The sequence below is a fragment of the Hylaeus volcanicus genome, chromosome 2 (genome assembly GCF_026283585.1).
Source record: "Hylaeus volcanicus isolate JK05 chromosome 2, UHH_iyHylVolc1.0_haploid, whole genome shotgun sequence".
Taxonomy (NCBI): Eukaryota; Metazoa; Arthropoda; class Insecta; order Hymenoptera; family Colletidae; genus Hylaeus; species Hylaeus volcanicus.
The window spans coordinates 30,322,064-30,340,947 of record NC_071977.1 but is presented as its reverse complement, the minus strand read 5'-3'; the positions used below and the strand labels follow the sequence as shown (position 1 = coordinate 30,340,947).

Genomic DNA, 18,884 nt, shown 5'->3' with positions numbered 1-18,884 from the left:
CGGAAACGCGCTACTTATGCTGCCGGTGGGAAGAAAACCGACGAATCAAGGCAGCCTTTATACCCGCCGCCTTTGGATTCGATGCTCTATGGGTCCAAGGGCCATCGTGTGGTAGTGTATATACACGGTTCTCGTGTGCGAACACGAGGTATGGATGCCAGCCAACCGCCCCTCTGCTGCTATGCGCAAAACTATGATAAATATAACCTATGTATGGTGATTCTTATAAAGCGAGCAATGCAATTATTAGGCGACGTTTTGGAATATACGTCGAGAAACTGCATGATTCGGATAGTATTTTTCTTTAATTGGAACATCGTTACCGATATAGACAAGAAAGAAGTGCGAGGCAAGTCGTATTTCGTTGGTTAATTTTAAAGCGAAACACGTTTAAATTTAAAGTAGACCATTTTTCAAGGTTGCAACGCTTGGTTCGACTGTTTCTATAATTTCAGCTTTCAAAGTGCTTCAACCTGTATAAATAATCTTATATGTCACTTTAATCATCCTGTACAAGTTCCGCATTGGTTTATCCGTTTCGTACACGTCTAGTCGATAAAGAACCGCAGCAAAAGTAATCGGGCTACCACTGCAACTACTACTTCCGTTGAGTTTGCCGTCGAACCTTTGACCCATTTTTCTATCGATTCCTCCAAGTTTCGCATATAGGGCGCCGCGGTGGCCTCCGGCTATCAAAATTCACTATACTTCGGATATTCAAGCTTCCGCGGTGACCTGGTATCGAAACAATGAATACGATTCATCGTCGCGTCGCATTATACTTTCGTTCCCCCTCCGTTTCTCTCGAAATTTCTGGCGAAGCTCTATCGGGTTGTAGATCAAATTTCATTAATTATCGACGTTACGTAACGACCACGTTCTCCGAAATCGTTGGAAACAATTCACGACGCGGGGACTCGTTTCTTCGTAGTTCGAGACTCAAGAACCGTGATAAACGTAAATACGATACAAACTTACCATTTTCACGAAGGGTCGACATTGTACGAGAATACGCGAAACGTTGACCAAGTTCGAAGAAGAGCAGATCGACGTTACGGCGATCGAACGAGAACGAAAGATGGAGAAAAACGCAGGAACCGAAACGATCGACTCGATCCAAGCATTAAACGCAAAAGAACGGTGCTGCGCGTATAGCGGTTAGTCGATTAACGAAGCTCGCGTACAAGGAGGGTAAAGGGGAAAGGGGAAAGGGTCGGCACGGTAGAACATTGGGACTCGACTCGGTCGTCCTATTTCCACGCTCGGGAACGTTCGTGCGGAGAGCCGATCGCGCACGAAGCAATGGAGATATAAGTAGGTCGTTTGGAGCCGCACGTGTCGTCCTTGACTCACATAGCGTGGCGCGCAGGCGCTCGCCGTTGCCGCATTGCTGGTCGCTAGGGCTCTTTCTTTGTTCCCTCTTCTCGTGTGTATGCGACATATCGCGTATGCTCGCTCGCGCGCGCCAGCGCGCACGCACACGTGCATCAACGAACACGGACAAATAGCAAACGAGAGCACAAAAATCTCGTGATTCGGATGACTTTTTTTCTTTCGACGACCAATGTTTCACGTACACAGAAATATCGAACTTTCTATTCATCTTACGCAACAACTCCGGTATATCGCACGAAATATTTGGAAGCCGAGAATCACGGGACGACCGCGGTTTCTCGTAACGAAGCCTGCGTGCCTGCACGATTTTCTTCTGCTATCCAAAGAAAGGGTTAAGGTCCCCGACAATCTCGCTCTTTCATCGCGTACACGCACCGAAGGATTTCGTTTTGAAACGGCCGCGATACCGGGGAGATCGAGAATACGGGAAGCACGTTGTGCAACTCCCAAGGAGAGTGAGCGACACGCGTGTCGTGCGTTTCTGCGTGCCCGTGGACGCATATGCGCACGCTCGATGATAATCGACAGAAAGAGAAAGGTCAACGGGGAACGAAGCATCGCTTCCTCTTCCTTGTCACGATTACGCGTAGGTAAGCGGGTATTCGAAATTGCGGAGAGTGACGCAACGCGCAGCTGTACGTACGAATATCTCGTGTACGGACGGAACGACGTACGTATGTATGCGCGTTCGCGTATGCATGGGGTGTGTCAAAATGCTCGGTTAAGATTGGAAAAATTGGACGAATCGTAAGCGTGGAACAAAATCGTACCGTAAGCGGCTTGGTTTACGGGTAAACCTCGATTGAAAATGCACGAGGCACGCGGACAAGACAGGACACGCTTCTCGTCACGGAGACAGCACATCGTGTTTCGGAACACCTTGTATATTTACGTGCGCGTAGTCGGATAAAGCGTGGAATATGCCGGCGGAAGCACGGTGCTGCACGACACCGTGTCGTGGTTTTTCTGCAACGAAGCGTTCGCTTATTCGTCTGCTCGATCGACCGTTCGAATCGTTACAAACTCGATTTTTACGACGCAAACAATACCGTTTGCAAAACAGAATCGAAACAGTATTCGACGAATACTTTCAGCAATTTGCACGCTTTAAATTTTCTCGCGACAAAAGCAACAAATTAAATAACTTTGTAAACCCATCGACATTCGGCTAACTTTTATTAAGCGAACTTTTATTACTCGAAATTTTTCTTTCGATAAAAATCGTCCCAACCCAGAAGAGCAAAGGCATTCGAGGACAGCGTATCGTACGTGCATTATTAACGCGTATCTTTTCACGGGATGCGGGTTACGTTGGTGTTCCGTGTGTGTTTCTTCTGCGAAATTGAATAACCGTGCAGCGATTATAGCGAATTCTACCGCATTCTGCGGCAGATAGTCTCGACCGTCGGGAGGCCTGGCAGTCTTCGCTGTGAATCGTTGTATACATACTCAAGGACAGTCACGCTACACGCGAAGACCTCTACGAAAGTAGAGTCGGCGGTCCGCGCGTTGGCTTTGGCATCGTGAGTATTGATCGCAACGGGAACTCAAAGGGGAGGCCACCGCATTAGGCTATTCGAACCCCAATTGGATCGACCTAGCTCCTACCAGCCAACGGAAGGGGGGTCTCTGCTCGTGAGCGGCCTATTTCTTACCGTATCTCCCGTGTATCGTACTTTGTCAACGAAATGCTCAGTTTTCAAACGTGCTCGAGAGCCTTTTGCCGTTCGAGGATTCGCTATTCGCGCTCGTACTGCTAATCTCAAAAATGTTAAACCTACTCTAAACCAAGCTAACAACGCATCAACGCGCCAACGCGATGATCGCTTTACTGGCAATTTTTCCTTTACTGGCAAAACGCGTCGGTCGCGGTTGCTTCGGACGCGTTTTTGGCGTTCACGTCTAGCGGCGGGATGCACCGCATAGGAATACGCCTAATAAATTAAGAATTTCGAGGCGGCCATTGCTGCCAGTTACGAGCCAAAGACCTTGAGCGACTTAATTCCCTTCGACGAGGAAACAGACAGCGATGCATAACGGCGTTTGAAATTTTCTGGCAAAAAGAACCATCTTATGTAATTTCTGGCGGGATTTTTGCCTTCGATTTGAACGGTGACCGGCAAACGAGACGTATCGATTCGATGCGTGCTATAAATCTCGCGATTCCGCTGAATTAACGTTGCGTGCGAGGTCGTTGCGTAACGCCGCTCTTCGGCAACAATGCATCGTCTCCGTAACGAAATAACGATGTTGCGAGGTAAATGCGATGAGAACGAAAAATTAGAGATTATCTCTGTCCGATGAATGTGTACGTGCTATTGCGTACACGCGAGGTACGTAACGAACGTTACGAGCGATGGTTTTTATTTTCCCGACGCGTAAGGAGGAAATGCATTTTAACGAGCAGAGATGTTGAGACAATTTTTCTTTTTTTTTTCAACGGAAGATTCGAAATAGCGTTGTTCGATAAAGCGGAAATAAGAAACCGATTATCCGTTGGTTATTAGTTGGGATGATACGTAAATCCAAGCGATGACACTCGGTATTTTTAATAAAGCTTATTGTTTGTAAACGCGACAATGACAAGGACACCGACGATCCACCGTTTACGACAGCCAATAAACGTTGTCGAACTGCGCGTTCTGTCTGGTAGCATCTCACCGTCGTGATTTCACGCGCGTATTTTTACGCCGTCCAAGGTGGCTCGCATGCTAACGTTCTTCAGATAAGCACCTTCTTATCTGCGTACGTACTTACGTAAGCAGCGGCTCGCGTAAGCCTTCGCTCCCGTCCCTTTTCCTCTTCCGTCCTCTCTCAACATTCCCAACTCTTTTCTCTCGGTTTCCTTCTCGCGCTTTGTTTCTCGCTGCCTTTGCGCTTTTCGCTCGGTTCGCCTCTGCATCAGCGTTTATCGCCTCTTTCTAGAATCGTATTTCGCGTTCAAACGTCATCTCCTTTTCCGAGATTCCTTTCGTTCGCGCTCCCTTTCGGTCTCTTTTCAACTACGCTTGTAATCCTTGAAAGTTGGACGTTAATAAACCTTCCCGTTTTCAAGCCTCGGAAAACCGCGAGCGTTTATTAGACGGATGAACGTCGTCGGCGCGTTACTTCGACTACCGGACACCGTTATCGGACATGACATCGATTGACCCGATCTGATTACAATATTTTTGCGCATAAAATCGCGCGTTACGAAATACCGGTCCGCGACCGATGGCTCTGTTAACCTTTTCAAGGTTGGTACGCGCAACGCGTGCACGTTTAATCGTCGATTCGCGCCTACCGAAGACCTCTATCGAGTCTCAACGGAATATGGAGGGCAAGCAGAGGTTGGAGATTCGTCATCCGCGTATTTATCACCGAAACGCGACGAGTTCGAGGAAGCCGGAGTAAATCGACGAATGCACCTTGGGATTCTTGTTACTTGGTTCGTTCCTTTGTTACACAACCGGCTCTCTCGCCAACTCGGCCAACTATCGACCCCACCAACTTTGTTCTCGCTCTGCCCCCCTTGTCTTCCGTCTTCTTTCGTTCTCGCTCTTTCCATCTGTCCCGCTCCCGGCCTCTCCCTCTCTCACCCGTGCTCCCCTCGGTCTCTTTTATTCCAACCCCATCGCCCTATTCCTTCCTTTCTCTTTTGACAACCTCCGTCCTTCCACTCTTTTCTGTTGCTTGTCCTTTCTCTCCGAGCCTAGCCCTCCGTGTCACCGACTCGCTGCCACAGTCCAACGTTATCGAAAGGAACTTTTCGCTTAAACGTTCACGCTATTACGTATTACGTCAGTCTCGCGAATCGCAGCTGCGACCAAGTACGCCGTCAAGGGTCGGAACGTTCCAAGAAAAATATTCCAACATTTCGCCTCGGTAATCGACATTTCAGCCTCTTCGTTCGATCGTCGTTTCCGAAACAATCGATGGTGGAAGAAGAACGCACGGAGTAACAGGTGTAGCGTTCTAAATGAATTCTCATTACGAGTAGAGATCACGGTTTTGAACGGGTATTAAAATACATTAGTACATGGAACACGTGTACCGTGTATTAAGGGATTCAGAACGAGAGTATTTTTAATAATAACAACAACAACAACAATAATAATAATATCTAAATACACGGGTACCCGGGTATCGAAATACATGGATATCCAGGTACGTACACGTACATCGAAATACACAGGTACGGTATCCGATTAGTTTTATATACAAACTTTTATTCTAAAATAATGATCCTTATTAATTTTGAAAAAATTGAGCAATTAAGCAATAAAAGAAATAAATAAAAAAGATACAAACATAAGACGAATAAATATAACGTAATACATATTCTAGTGTAATTTGTAAAACTCTATTTATTAGTTAAAATAAATGTTCGAGCGAATGCGCGTAGCCGTGTATTAAAAATACACGGATTAAAACACGGATCTATTAATTACTCGTAACCGATCTATTAAATACTCGGGTATTTCGATACACGCGAAGTAGAGATCTCTAATTACGAGGTAATGTTGATTTTCATCTAGCCGATCGACTATATTTAGATATTACGATTAGAGTTTGCATCCCGTGATGACTCCGAGCAATCAAGGTCGCTCGAGTACACCGCGAAAGAAGAATTCGAACGCGAATATTAAACGAGTAACGCGAGTATCGCGACGAGAGAGAACACGTTCGATTGTTGGTTTATACAAACCGTTCGTTATCGTGGTTAACGTATTTGTTGTACGGTCGGACAGAGCGACGCGAAACACGATATTTTTGTGTCTCGTTGCGCCATTGCTATGATAAGTGGAAGATTCCGAACCAGGGGATGGGGATCCATTTATCTTCGTATTCGAACAACCGGAGCGCAATTTGTAATGGTGTGTAGCGGCACGGAAATGCTTGATGTTACCGAACAACGTTACGATTTGTCCAACGCCGAATGAAATCGCGGTTCGATTAGAACGCGGCACGAACGATCGATGGATGCTATTTTACGAGATAAAGCTTAACAAACTAAATCGGTACATTCTATTGAATTATCCGCCTTTTATATTGTGGAGCAGTGGCATGGCTAGGCTGCCACCTGCTGGATGATCTTATTATACTTATCCTTTTTTTGGTTTCTCACAGTTGTTCTCTACCTTACACGTGCCACGTGCGGTACAAACATTTAATTTCTGTTGCATTATATTAATTATTGAAAGTTGTATTTTTATGTTCCTTGAAGACTAGAATTGTAATTAAAGTTTTCTGTTTACTTAATATATATATACAGGGTGTCCCAAAACTCGGGGAGGAGCCGGAAATGGGGGGTAGCTGAGACGATTCTGAACAACAATTTCCTTTGCAAAAATGTCGGATGGGGCTTCGTTAAGGAGATATTAAGCGAAAACCCCGACCAATCAGAGCGCGCGCAGACCGTTGGAGCGGCCGCAGTAGCGTATGAGCGCGGCCGCCTAGCGCGTAGCTTACGCTCAACCGGCATACTCGCGCTCTGATTGGTCGGGGTTTTCGCTTAATATCTCCTTAACGAAGCCCCATCCGACATTTTTGCAAAGGAAATTGTTGTTCAGAATCGTCTCAGCTACCCCCCATTTCCGGCTCCTCCCCGAGTTTTGGGACACCCTGTATATACATTCATTCGAAAAGGTATCCGTGGAGTGTCAGTTATTCAAAAATTTCCCTAACCTCAAAAACACAAATCCTAAAACATTCCTTTCGCGTCGGTTAACCACGAAAATTGCTGTCGATTTATTATTCGTTACTCGAAACGTATCTTAAACGAGAATTTGTTCCATCTCTGCTCCACGCGTGTTCGGCATCTAACGTAGCCGTCTATTTTCGTTGGTCGAACCGTTCGTTTTCTTCGTTTCGGTTTCTTCTTTTCGGTTTCGCGAAGTCGCCATCGGTCTTTGCCGAATTTGCTTCGTCTTCTTCGAAACGCGCACCTCTCCCCCGTGTCGTCTGTTTTCTCGTCTTTTTTCTCTCGCGAGCGTCCGACGGACGGTAGGGCCGCGTGGTGGGGGGCCACGTGCTCCCAGTACCTATTTAGTCATGCGAGGGGTAGGACACGTGGTATGTACGCACGTCCGTCCGGATGCATAGGCGTGGAAGCGAGTTTTCTATGCGTACGGCCGGTTTACACGAGAGCTTGTGCACGAGTTAACGCGACCAAGTCTCGCGGATCTCTCCGAGGATCTCGAAGCTGAAAGTCGCGTTGCGAGGACGACGACTTTTGCACGGGGAAAATCTAACGGGGGATTCGTTGACGCGGTAGTGCTCGAACCATTCGAGTACCACGAAATTGTTTTCTTTTCTCTCGGTACATATTCGAGTACGACAAATTATCTGAAAGCTTGCGAGAGTAAAAAGGTATCGGCATCGATGAATGACCTTGGAAATATTTTAAAACCCGATACAATGAAAGTGTACTCATAATATTGTCAGAGTTTTAAATTGACAAATGACCTGAAAGTCTGTGAGAGAGAAAGTATGGGTATCGATGATCTAAGAATGCCTTGCCTGGCCACGCCAAGCATTTGACTTTTTCAGGCCGCGGAAATTTAGGAAAATCATCTGGCAGCTTATTTCGATTTCACACCTTTTTCTAATTTTCTTGTAGTTTTTTTAAGAGGATCTTCTATTTTTCAACGATAACTCCTCGAGTCCTCCACTTTTTCACGTACTTGGCGTAATTTTGTTTAATTTTCTGAAGTTTCTTTATTTTCTTTTCTCACGGTACGTATTCGAGTATCGAAACATTCGACGGGAGTTTCCGACGCGAAGCTCCGTCAACCGTGATGCGTATAAATTATTAAGAATTTACATTTGGAAAGTTAGCGATCGCTCGGCCTTGATTTTATACGGGTTCGGCTATCGAATCTCCTTGGTTTTCACGTGGGAAATTCGAATCGAACGATTCCGCGTTTCTCGACGCTCTTTTCGGTGTGTTTACAAACTAGAAGTCACCCGTGAACTCTTCGTTTCCAACCAAGATAACAACGTTGATATATTCTAGTTCGAAACGTGCTCGCATATTATCAACCCGTACACTCTAGTTACGATGTTGCCGAACGGCTGTTTCGTGGCTCCAGTCTGCACGCGATAGAGATTTTTTAATAGATACGCACCGCGTGAAATGGATCGTTTCTTGGTCTCGAAAAATGTGTCACCTTTTATCTTATCACCCGGAACACGTGTATAAGAATATAGAAGCGAACGGTTGTATAGGAGTGTGCATGGAAATTCGAGCGTGCGCGATACATTTACGCGTGTGTCAGCTAAGAGAACGTTTCGCGGTTATTATCGCCTTCATTGTTTCCTGCTTCGATCGCGCACTTGGGAATCGAGCGAACGAAAGACGCGCGTTTCCTACGAGCGATAACCACGGATGCTAATTGGTACGTGTAATTTCCCCTCGACGAGAATTAAATTAATTACGGGCCGCAACGTCCGTGGGTAGCCGCGAGAACGACGTTTTCAGTTTCGTTTCTTTCTTTCTAAAAACTTCGATTAAATCCACGTCGCGTGCACGCTCGTAATCGTAATTAATTCTAGAATTCTTCGCGCCGTCGGCTGTATTCAAATTTCATCGGATAATTTCGTAACGCGAGACATCCGGGCCAGTTATCGATAGCTGTCTTTTACCTTGGGGAAATCAAAGGAAACGAATTCCCGTATGTAGAGCATGTATGTAATTGCGTCGGGAAACGGAGAGACGAAACGAACCGTGCCACGGAGAGAAATGGAACGGTGGAAAGTGTACGAAACGTCGCGTTCGAAAAATAGCGGAAAAACAGATCGCGGGATCGTAACGTTCTATCGTTAATCGGGAGGTTCGTTGTCGGCTCGGGCGCGTAGTAGAGTAGCTGGTCGGCCAGCTGCACTTGACTCTCCTATGCAAGATAAATAGGTGCGGCTGGTTCCTATTAATAGCGGTTGGTTCACGTAGGGATTGCAGTGTTTCAGCCTCGGCGGTGCTCGCTAGCGATTCAGCGTTGCGTCAAGAATTACTCCGTCCGTGTCGTAAATTGCATCCAGTTACGTAACGACGCCCGTCGAGTCCCAACGAACAGCCAAAACTGCTCGATTTCTCTAGACCGTTCGTTCGCGGTAAGAGGAATCGACGCTGTCGCGTCTGCCGGTGTACGCCTTCGAGTCCGAGTATCACGGAAGCCCTTTCGAAACTACGTACGCATAACTTCCGACGGTGGAGTCGACATCCACGACTCGTTAAACCTCGCTGGGACTTTTAACCGAGACAGACGACATTTTTCCGAGCAACGCCTCCCCGATAAATCTTGAATCGATATGTTTCGTACGCGTTCCCGGTAGTTGGTCAGGCTAGAGTCAGGTAAAGGGGAGGAGGGGTTTGGGAATAGGGTTGAAGGGAGAAGAGACGAAGGTGGAGGGAGAGAGGGATCAAACAAAATCTGGTATAGACGGCCAACGACCTTTAGACACGTGTCCCGTGCCACGTGCTGCATTCGAGAAACCGTCCAACGACCCTCTTTGACTTTTTCCTTTCTTCCCGTTTGTTTTCTGCCTCGTTCCGTCGAAAATTTCGTTCCCGGTCGCGACGTCTCCGAGAACCTCGTCGCGATTTCCGAAACGACGACGCGAGGTTTCGCGTAATTCTACGATCTTGCGACGCTGCTAAATTAAGCGCTCTCGGTAGCGGTCTCGCAATTATGGTCAAGCGCAGACGCACAGGTTTGACCTACTCTACGAGCCTTCGCTCTCAGAAACTTACAACTACGGAACAGGACGTGTAACTACGAAAATATGAAAAGTAACCGCGAGAGTTTCGTTTCGAAACATCGTCGTAACGGATCGAAATTGTTCTCGGATTACGCGTGGAAAAGAATCTCGAACGTTACGTAAAACCCTGCCGTGGCCTATACTTTCAGCACTTAGTGTCAAAAGCGTACCAATTAAGCGGCGTCGTTGGTACGTTCGACGCAAAGTTTCGTATTCCCGCGATACCGTTCTCCGCGTTGCGTTACGTCCCGATTGACTGTAGGTAACGAAGGTAAATGTATTTTTTGTTGGATTCGAATCGCACCGGCCTTGGATTACGTCGCTCCTTTTAGTGAATTTCACTACCGCAGTAATCCACCGATCAACCTCTTACTCGTCTTTTCTACCGGTTCTTTCAGAATAGTCTTAACGATGTTACAGTGTTATAAAACATGAACTGTATTAACCAAGTATTTTATAAGGAATAAAGCATAATCTTAACATTTTTTTTCAGAATTTTCCAAACTGTTTAACACGTTCACGCCGGCGTGTATCACCGGTGGTTCGTGTTCGACTCTTTCATAGGGCGGCGTGTACCACCGGTGGCTCACGCTAATACGTCTATCGGATGGCGTGTACCACCGCCCCGCCCTGTTGCGAACATACATCTTTCAGGTGTCTAACAATGCCGGAAAAATTGAAGCAATCGTTGCCCGATTCAAGCAAGTATGTTATAGCCAGAGTTGTTGTTTATAAAATCCCTGTTGTTAAAATTTGTGTGTTGCGAAGAAATAAAGTTTTCATGGTATCAGGTCGTCCCACAAGTTCGTGCCGAAGACCGTGTCGGAATTTAATAAAAAAATCACAGAAATTTTCTAGTAACGGTATAATGACTATAGGAGCAGAGGTGAGAAACTATCGTGAAATGAGACAGATTATCTTTTCTCGTGACACTCGAGAGTTTAACATATTAATTTGAGAAATAGAAGTATAAATGGCACGAAATTTTACGACGACCTAATATTTTATTAAGAGGTCAAATTTGTTTAGCCGCATCCTGTGTAATAGCTGCATGCTCAAGTGCGAGGGATGAAGTGTCAAGTGGTCGACGATTACACGTAATTTCGTTGATATCGAGAAAAACGCGGCCGTGTTAATTTTCATTTAATTACCTTGAGCCAGGCCCGCTCGATATGTCGGCCGTGCTCGCGAAACAATAGGAGAGAACGGGTGACATAAGATGAGCAGCAGCAGCAGCAGCAGCAGCAGTAGCAGTAGCAGTGGCAGTGGCAGTAGCAGCACCACCACCAACACGACGGAATAGTTGGTCTCCGTCGGTGGCCTCGCTCTAGAAACGCTCTAGATCGCCATCTAGGGTGACGAGGGCGGGGGGTTAGGGGCTAGATGGCAAGGGAGCAAGGGGGTAGGGGGTAAGGAGGGCAACGGGGAGCTGAGGTCAGCAGTACAACGCTGCTGTACCAGCTCGATACGAGCTCTGACCCATTTGGCAGCGTTCCCGAGTTCAGGCCGCGGGATTTCCCCGTATGAGATCACCAATTTAATTTTTCCATTTTTTTCGCTCCCTCTCTCTCTCTCTCTCCCTAGTTGCCCCACCCTTCTCGTCTCTTCTCCCGTAACTCGCATTCACGGATGCAGCTCCGTGGGAAAACGTTCCCAGGCGTTGTTACGCTAGAGTCCGGACTGAAGAGAAGGGGAACGAAAAAAAAACTCCTCGACGTGTCTTTTTCGACGAAATCGGTCCGGGTTTTTCCGGAACGCCTCGGTTTCCCGAATTTCGAACGCAAAGAAAGGTTCGCGCGAATACGCGAATTCTACGATTAGATAGCGAATCGGTCGGACGAACGGTAGTATACGTGTGTACACATGTATCGTAAACAACGCGTGGTGTATATTTAACGTCGGGGGATATCGCGTTGAACGAGTCCACCCGACTCGCGGAAAGATATTTTATCGCGATTAATCCTTCTTTTCCTGGTTTTGGGGGAACGATAAGAGGTGACGGTTATCGCGCGTGAGAACCGTGAATTTTCACGGACGCCGATACGCGAAAGGTCGGATATTTATTGGCGGCTCGATGATTAATTTCGACGTGGCTGCCAAATTATTGGGCTGTCCGGAAAGTCCATGGCGATTTTTAGTAGGCGGCACAGGTCTGAATATATCGGAATGGCTGAAAACGAATAAAATGTGTATATTCCTTAAGAGGAATTTTTTTTTACCTTCCTTCCTTACTTACCTTACCTTTACCTTCCTTATATAATTCGATAAATATACATCAATATTCAAATATGCCTTTGAATTTTTCTTAAAAATAGGTATGAACTTTCCGGACGACCCGATACATTTAATTGGTTCGTTCGTCTCGAAAAATGAGTACGCGTAATAGGAAGAGGCACGAACGATGCTTTAGGATGAGACGGAAAATCGTTGCTGTTACGCGATAATTAATATTCCGTTTGATCGTAGTCGACGGTCGCGATTATTTCGTGTCCCGTTTCATTCGACGAACAATGGACGAATGTGGCGCACGGGAGCGACGTTTCGTTGCCGGCCGCCGCAAGAGAAATCAATCCCGATCGAAGCTTTAATTAACCGGAATGTAGGTCGTTAGGGCTCGTGGAAAATTCAACAACGCGAAAAAGACGGGTTGATTACGTATTTTCTTCGACGCTCCTCATGCGACCTCAGACCGAAACTAGACCACGCGAAGCTTTTGGTAAATGTGTCAACCACCCGGCGCGGGATCAATACTTGCGCCCTGGTTTCTCCTCTCCCCTTCTTCCTACCCCCACCCCTCTCGCGCTCTTATCCATGATCCTCCGCTCGCCCGCCCTTCGTCCCGGCCGCTCTTATCCCCCACTACCACGCAGCCCCTATTGTCGAGCTTGTCACGGGACATTTCGTCTCTTTTTTTCCGCGATACGTGGAACACGTAACGTAAATGGAAGACACTTTCGCGTCGTATCTTTAATTTCTGATACCGTTGTCAAGGAGAAATTATTCGGTGAATTAGCATTCATTTTCTGTCGTCAAAGTCCCGTTTCGCTCGAGACGGAGTCCTCGTCTAAAGAGTATAAAAATAATCGGTCGTATAAATTATATCAGAGTGCAACGTCATTCCGAATCCGGTTTAATTTTATTCGCCAAACTCCCTCGACGGAAGTTATTTGCTTCGTCATCGATCGGTATATATCGGTACGTATCGGGTCGTTAGAGTCGCTCGTTTTTTCGCCGAATGCTTTCCATCGCCAAGGGACGCGATGATCGTTTTGTTTACGAGAATAACAATTTACTTTTACTCGCTTCCCCGTCGGCGTCGGTGCTCTTTCGAATGGTTTCAGCGGATCCCCTGATGCCGATGCCACCTGCCTCTTGGAAGGCAACCAGCACAGGGTGGAGGCTCGATACAGAGACGAGGAGGCAAAGGGAGCAACATTTCAATGGGGAAAAGGGAATCGAGCCCCGGATTCACCCCAGCCGAGCGCGCATGCTTCCGAGCGAAATTCTGTTCGCACAGTGTGCTTCCGCGGGCTCCCTCGTAACTCCCTGTATTCCATTCCGCCTACAGAGCGTTTCAAAGTTTCCACGAACGGAAAACTATCGAGACCATTTTTTATTCCGAATTATGCAACGCGAGCAGGCGTCTTTGAAATTTAACTGTTTCTAGTCAAAAAATAAGGTCGCGCGTTACGACAAACGAGACCGACGATTCCGCCAACGATTTTCTCGTTCGACGGAGCCTCGAACTTGACATTTCGAGGTATTTCTTTTACAATCGATGTCGTCAGTTATTTACGCCGGCTCTCGGAACGGCGTAACCCGACGTTTCGGACAACGTTGCAAAACACCGAGTTGCGATTCGATGCGAAACGCAGGGAATCGTCGAGTTTTCTAACAAAAATAAATCACGTTTCCGTTTGAAGTCCTCGAGGTTCTCGGTTCTCAGAGGTTCTCGGTTCTCAGAGGTGCAGGGCGATAAGCTTGCTAATAGAAACACCGGCGTCGAGTTCGACGGTTTGGGTGTCGGTTGAGAGACAACCTCGAAGCGTCGGAATAAAATTCATCGAATTAAACCTATGTTATTCTATTTCTTGCTTCCGCCCAACGGAGATAAATAACGCGAACGGAAGATTTGTAAAGCTAAGCTGAAACGTAGACACGTCGTATTTTAGTTCGAAACGGATCCGAGATAAGTCGAGAAACGAAGCGGTGCATAGGACGACATCGGAGAGTTAAAAGAAGCAGAAGAAGAGTCGTACTCGGGGCGGAGTGTTCGGTGGGCTTCGATGACTATTCGTGGGAGACGAGCGCAAATAGACGGGCAAATTCGAGCGAAGGCCCGCGTACGGAAATATCCGTAGTCTCTAGGGGGTGAGTTTCCCGCGGCGGAGGACTCGTAAATAATTAGTATCGCGGCTGGATGCGAAAGAGGAGAGAAGGGAGTACGATCGAAAGGGCCGAATGCAACGGCGAGGTGGGTAGGTTTCAGCGGCGAGGACGAGGACAGTCTCGAGGCGGGCGAATTTTCAATAGAGGGGTTGGATCGATGGAAGGGTTGACCCAGTGACCTGGAACCCGGCGCGCCGGTTAGTTTACGAACTGCGGCCCGCGATCGATGCGGACGGACTGGACGCCCAACCGCAATTACATTTCCATCACCCATCTGGCTCGCGGAGAAACATTTTTGTTTCATTCGTCGCGCGCTAATATACTTCCGATGGAAGCCAGCGACGAGGCTGATTCGATTAGATCCTCGACGTTTTCAACGCGTCCGGGTAATTACGCGGCGCGGGAAACGCGTATTCGCGATTCCATTCTTTCGCAACAACGGACGCGCGGCCGTTACGTTCGAGCCGGGAAAAAAAATGTGCCAAGCGTCGAGTCCGAGATGATTGTCGACCTCGAGCACGGAGAGACTCTCGTCGACGATTAAGGAACGCGCAACGGTGGTCGGGAGACGAAAAGACACACGCGGAGTAAGATCGAAAGTAGCGCTATAAATCGAGCGTCGACCCTTTTTGGGATTCTTCCGCTCGACTCGGGAAAAGTGGGTGGCCGTCGAATTGGAAAACCGGCGTACCCACGCGTGCATCGTTATCTCGTGTGCGATCAGGGCCGGCGCGACCTTTCGCAGGGCCTGGAATTCGCATTCGAATCCTACACTTAAATTTTACAACGGTGAATTATTTATTTACGAATGCTGTTACGTATTATATATATATGTAAAGAAAGTAGGCTTTCTTCATTTGAACCTGCCGCGCTTCGCGTACTACACACGTCTACTTCAATTCACTCTCACTAGATGGAATGATAGCTAGGATGATTAGCAAATTGTGAGAGAGCGAACAGAGTAAAAATACACGTTGGAAGAACTACAGTACTGGAAAGAGATAATTTCCAGTAGTTCTTAATAATATAATAATAATAAACTTTTTTTTTTCAATTTGCAGCATCTTAAACGATGCTGAATGGACTTTGGGCACCTTCAAATTTTATAACGAATCTGGTTGTTAATTTTGAAAGTGGCCCAACTCCATTCTTGATATGAAAACGCATATTATTCACTTAACAATTGGCCCTATTTTAATAGGAACTATAAATTTAACACCCTTAGATACACTCGAGCAGTACGACACATTAGTATCCTATACGTATATTTTTAAATTCATTGAAACGCAAACCCTTCAATATCTCGATTCGAAGATAAACGAGGTTGGGCCACTTTCAAAATAAACGGCTCAAATATTGTGCATGTATTACTTATTAATAAAGCGAAAGAAACTTTCGGGACAACCTAATACTTGTTACGCTGACTGTATATAAAGTTGATCGTCGAATTAAATGAATCGATGAAAAAGCGACGAGAGGGAAGTCGAGAAAGACTTGGACGAAAAGCTTGGAGCGTGCAGAAGCGGAGGACGAAAGAATTGGAAGAAGGGGAGCGTAGGTAAAGGAAGAGGAAGAGGAATCGACAGGGCGGCGGTGGAAGCGAATAGAGAGTCGGGTGCGGAGGAATCCTGGGCGCTGGTTGGCTCCGCAAGGGAGGAGGGTTCGCTAGAGCATTTGGTAGGTCTTTAGAGACAGCAACAGCGCTCTGTCTAGGCAAAAGGGGGCTAGAGGAGAACAGGGTCCGACGACCCTTGCACGTGGAGCGCTCGGAAGTAGGCCACGCTGTGACATCACGCAAAACCAAGATGGCAGCCGGGGAAACGAGCACATTCTCGCGGGTATGCTCGGCATACGACTCAGCGGAGACGTGCCGACGCCCGTCGGAATCGAATCTTCTCCTCGGCCGAGGGTGCGTGCATGCTCCGATATTCACAGCCGTCTTTTGCCACCGCGACCCTTCCCATAATCGCTCTCTCTTTTCCCCTCTACTTCTCCTTGAATCCGTTATGCCGTTGCTTGCGTTCGATAAGGACACCGCGATGCGTACCGATACACACCGTGAATATCGGAACGCGTAGATTCGGTGCAGCTGCCAACGGTTCGCGTCTCTCGAACAAGCCTCGATTTCTCCGTATTCGAATATTTCGATGCTTCAATACCTATTAATATTTTAATAAACACACCGTGTGCAATCGTTTGGCAACCGCTGTACGTCGTCGACACGACGACAGTAACGCGTATAACGACGTTGAAACTGTAGGTAAGAGAGAGAGAGAGAAAAAAGAAAGCGAGCGCAATTACACAGCTCGTATCGGGCGAGTCGAGTAATCAGCGTTTAAGCGGACGCACGGCATACTGGACGCGTAATTGCTTCGCGATTATGCGTTCTACACTTGTGAGTAAACAAAAACCGCTATTGGTTGCCAGCGATCGTAATCGTGATTGTACGGTAATTGCGCGTCATACGACGTTAGAACGTGGCCCGAACGTTGGCTACGATTGGGAGATAAGGCGCGACGTTATCGATCTATACGGCGAATCTTGGACGCACGACTCCGGTGAAAATATTGCTTCTGGATTTGGTGTTTGGATCGATTCGAAAAGTCATTTTTCTAGTTACCGACTGTGTCTCGTACTTGTAGATAAGGCGCGACGTTATCGATCTATACGGCGAATCTTGGACGCACGACTCCGGTGAAAATATTGCTTCTGGATTTGGTGTTTGGATCGATTCGAAAAGTCATTTTTCTAGTTACCGAATGTGTATCATACTTGTCCCTACTCACTTTTCAATGTTTCGTACGAAAGATTATTTCGCTTCTTATTTATCATGAGTTGTTGTTACAATAAAACGAATAAACCGAGACACTGAAAATACAACTTACCGCTACACCAATGACGTTCCTCGCGTTAACGTGCGCTTGTCCGCAGGCCACTGTACGTGTCCAAGAGCTTCCCCCACTCCCGTACCGTTAGGATGCGCGTTCCACGACGACGCAGACGCTTCGGTCCGTTCTGCTCTACGCTCTGCGTTACACTGACGTGCCTCTCTCTCGGTCTGGGCGCGTGGAAGGGGATGGGGCCGCGCGAGGGGCACCACCCGTGGACAGGTAAGATCTAATGGGAAAATGTACAAGCTGCGATGTAAATACCCGCTACCATCCCAACGGGAATTACATTTGCGACGAATAACATCGGAAAACAATTGTTCGCAATTTTAAAAATACATTCGTATCAAAATCGGACGTACAGTCAATGTAATAAGTAGACTGCGGACTTTTATGCATTAATGGGAAATTTGAATGTATGAGAAAACTGCAAAATGCACAGACTATGCAAGAATATAAGAAGTATTGAAAGTAGAATTCATATTATAATATTTGCAGAGTAATAGAAATTCCTAATTACGTTCAATTTTTCTAGGTACATTTATAAAGATTTTATTTTGCATAAAAATCCGCAGTCTAGTAATAAGTATTCGTACAAGAAGCAATTCAAAATAAAACCTCTATTCGATTAACCAACATTCCTACTTATCTTTAGAGTAGATTTTTTAGATTATTACTTTTAATGTTAACCTCTTATTTATTTTCTTATTAATTCCATTTTAAATTGCTTGCCGTACGAATACTTCTTACCGATCTACAAAATCGGTTTGCACTTCGCATGATCGACGAATCGGCGAGCTTTTTTTCCAACGAAAACTAGCCTAAACACGACAACGATCAGGTCGATCAAAAAAGGTACCAGCGAAATACCAGCGACGAGTCACGAGAAAAGCGATTGGAAAAAAAGTCCGTTTGGGAGCGCGTAGATCTCGCTTTCTTTTTATCTATCCATCGATGTTGCGTCGTAATCTGGAAAAAAATGCGTGTTCGGTGTGTGTCTTATCACACGTGGCATAGTTTTCGAGTGTACGGGAAAGTCGAACGGTTACTCTTGACTTCTTGTACGTAAATAAAATTTAACGTTCGAATGGAGGAATCTACCCACGACACGCAGTTTTACGCAGTGCAGAGCGTTCGCGCGCGCACTTGACTTATGCATACGTGTGAACATGGATGCAGCTCGCGCATCGAGCATCCTATACACGCGTTCTTTATTCGGAACGCGTGAGCGCGTGAACGTGAGTACGCATACGGGTCCGTTGAATATTGGACGAAAGTCAAATCCATCTTGTATTATTTTAGCGTCCTCGGCGAGGCGGTGTATTACAGAAATACGCGCTCGTGTGTGATTTCTGCTTGCATTTTAATTACGCTGACGTAAGCCCGCGCGTTCGGATACGCGAACTTTTCCTCGCTCGAACGACTCTATTCGTTCCTTCGATATCTTTGGATCGAACGTTTTCCTTCGAATAT

At 46.7% G+C, this 18,884-nt stretch overlaps 1 long non-coding RNA gene across 2 annotated transcripts in view; it reads right to left on the bottom strand.

Annotated features, from left to right (window-relative positions):
• Positions 1–18,884, bottom strand: part of LOC128872481 (uncharacterized) — a 28,271-nt gene that overhangs the window by 7,367 nt on the left and 2,020 nt on the right. The window contains exon 3 of one of the 2 annotated variants that reach the window (XR_008456202.1): positions 17,409–17,640. This is a non-coding gene — a long non-coding RNA (uncharacterized LOC128872481). Of the gene's footprint in view, positions 1–14,521; positions 17,641–18,884 lie in introns of those variants that run through there. The other variant, XR_008456201.1, reaches the window with a different exon arrangement.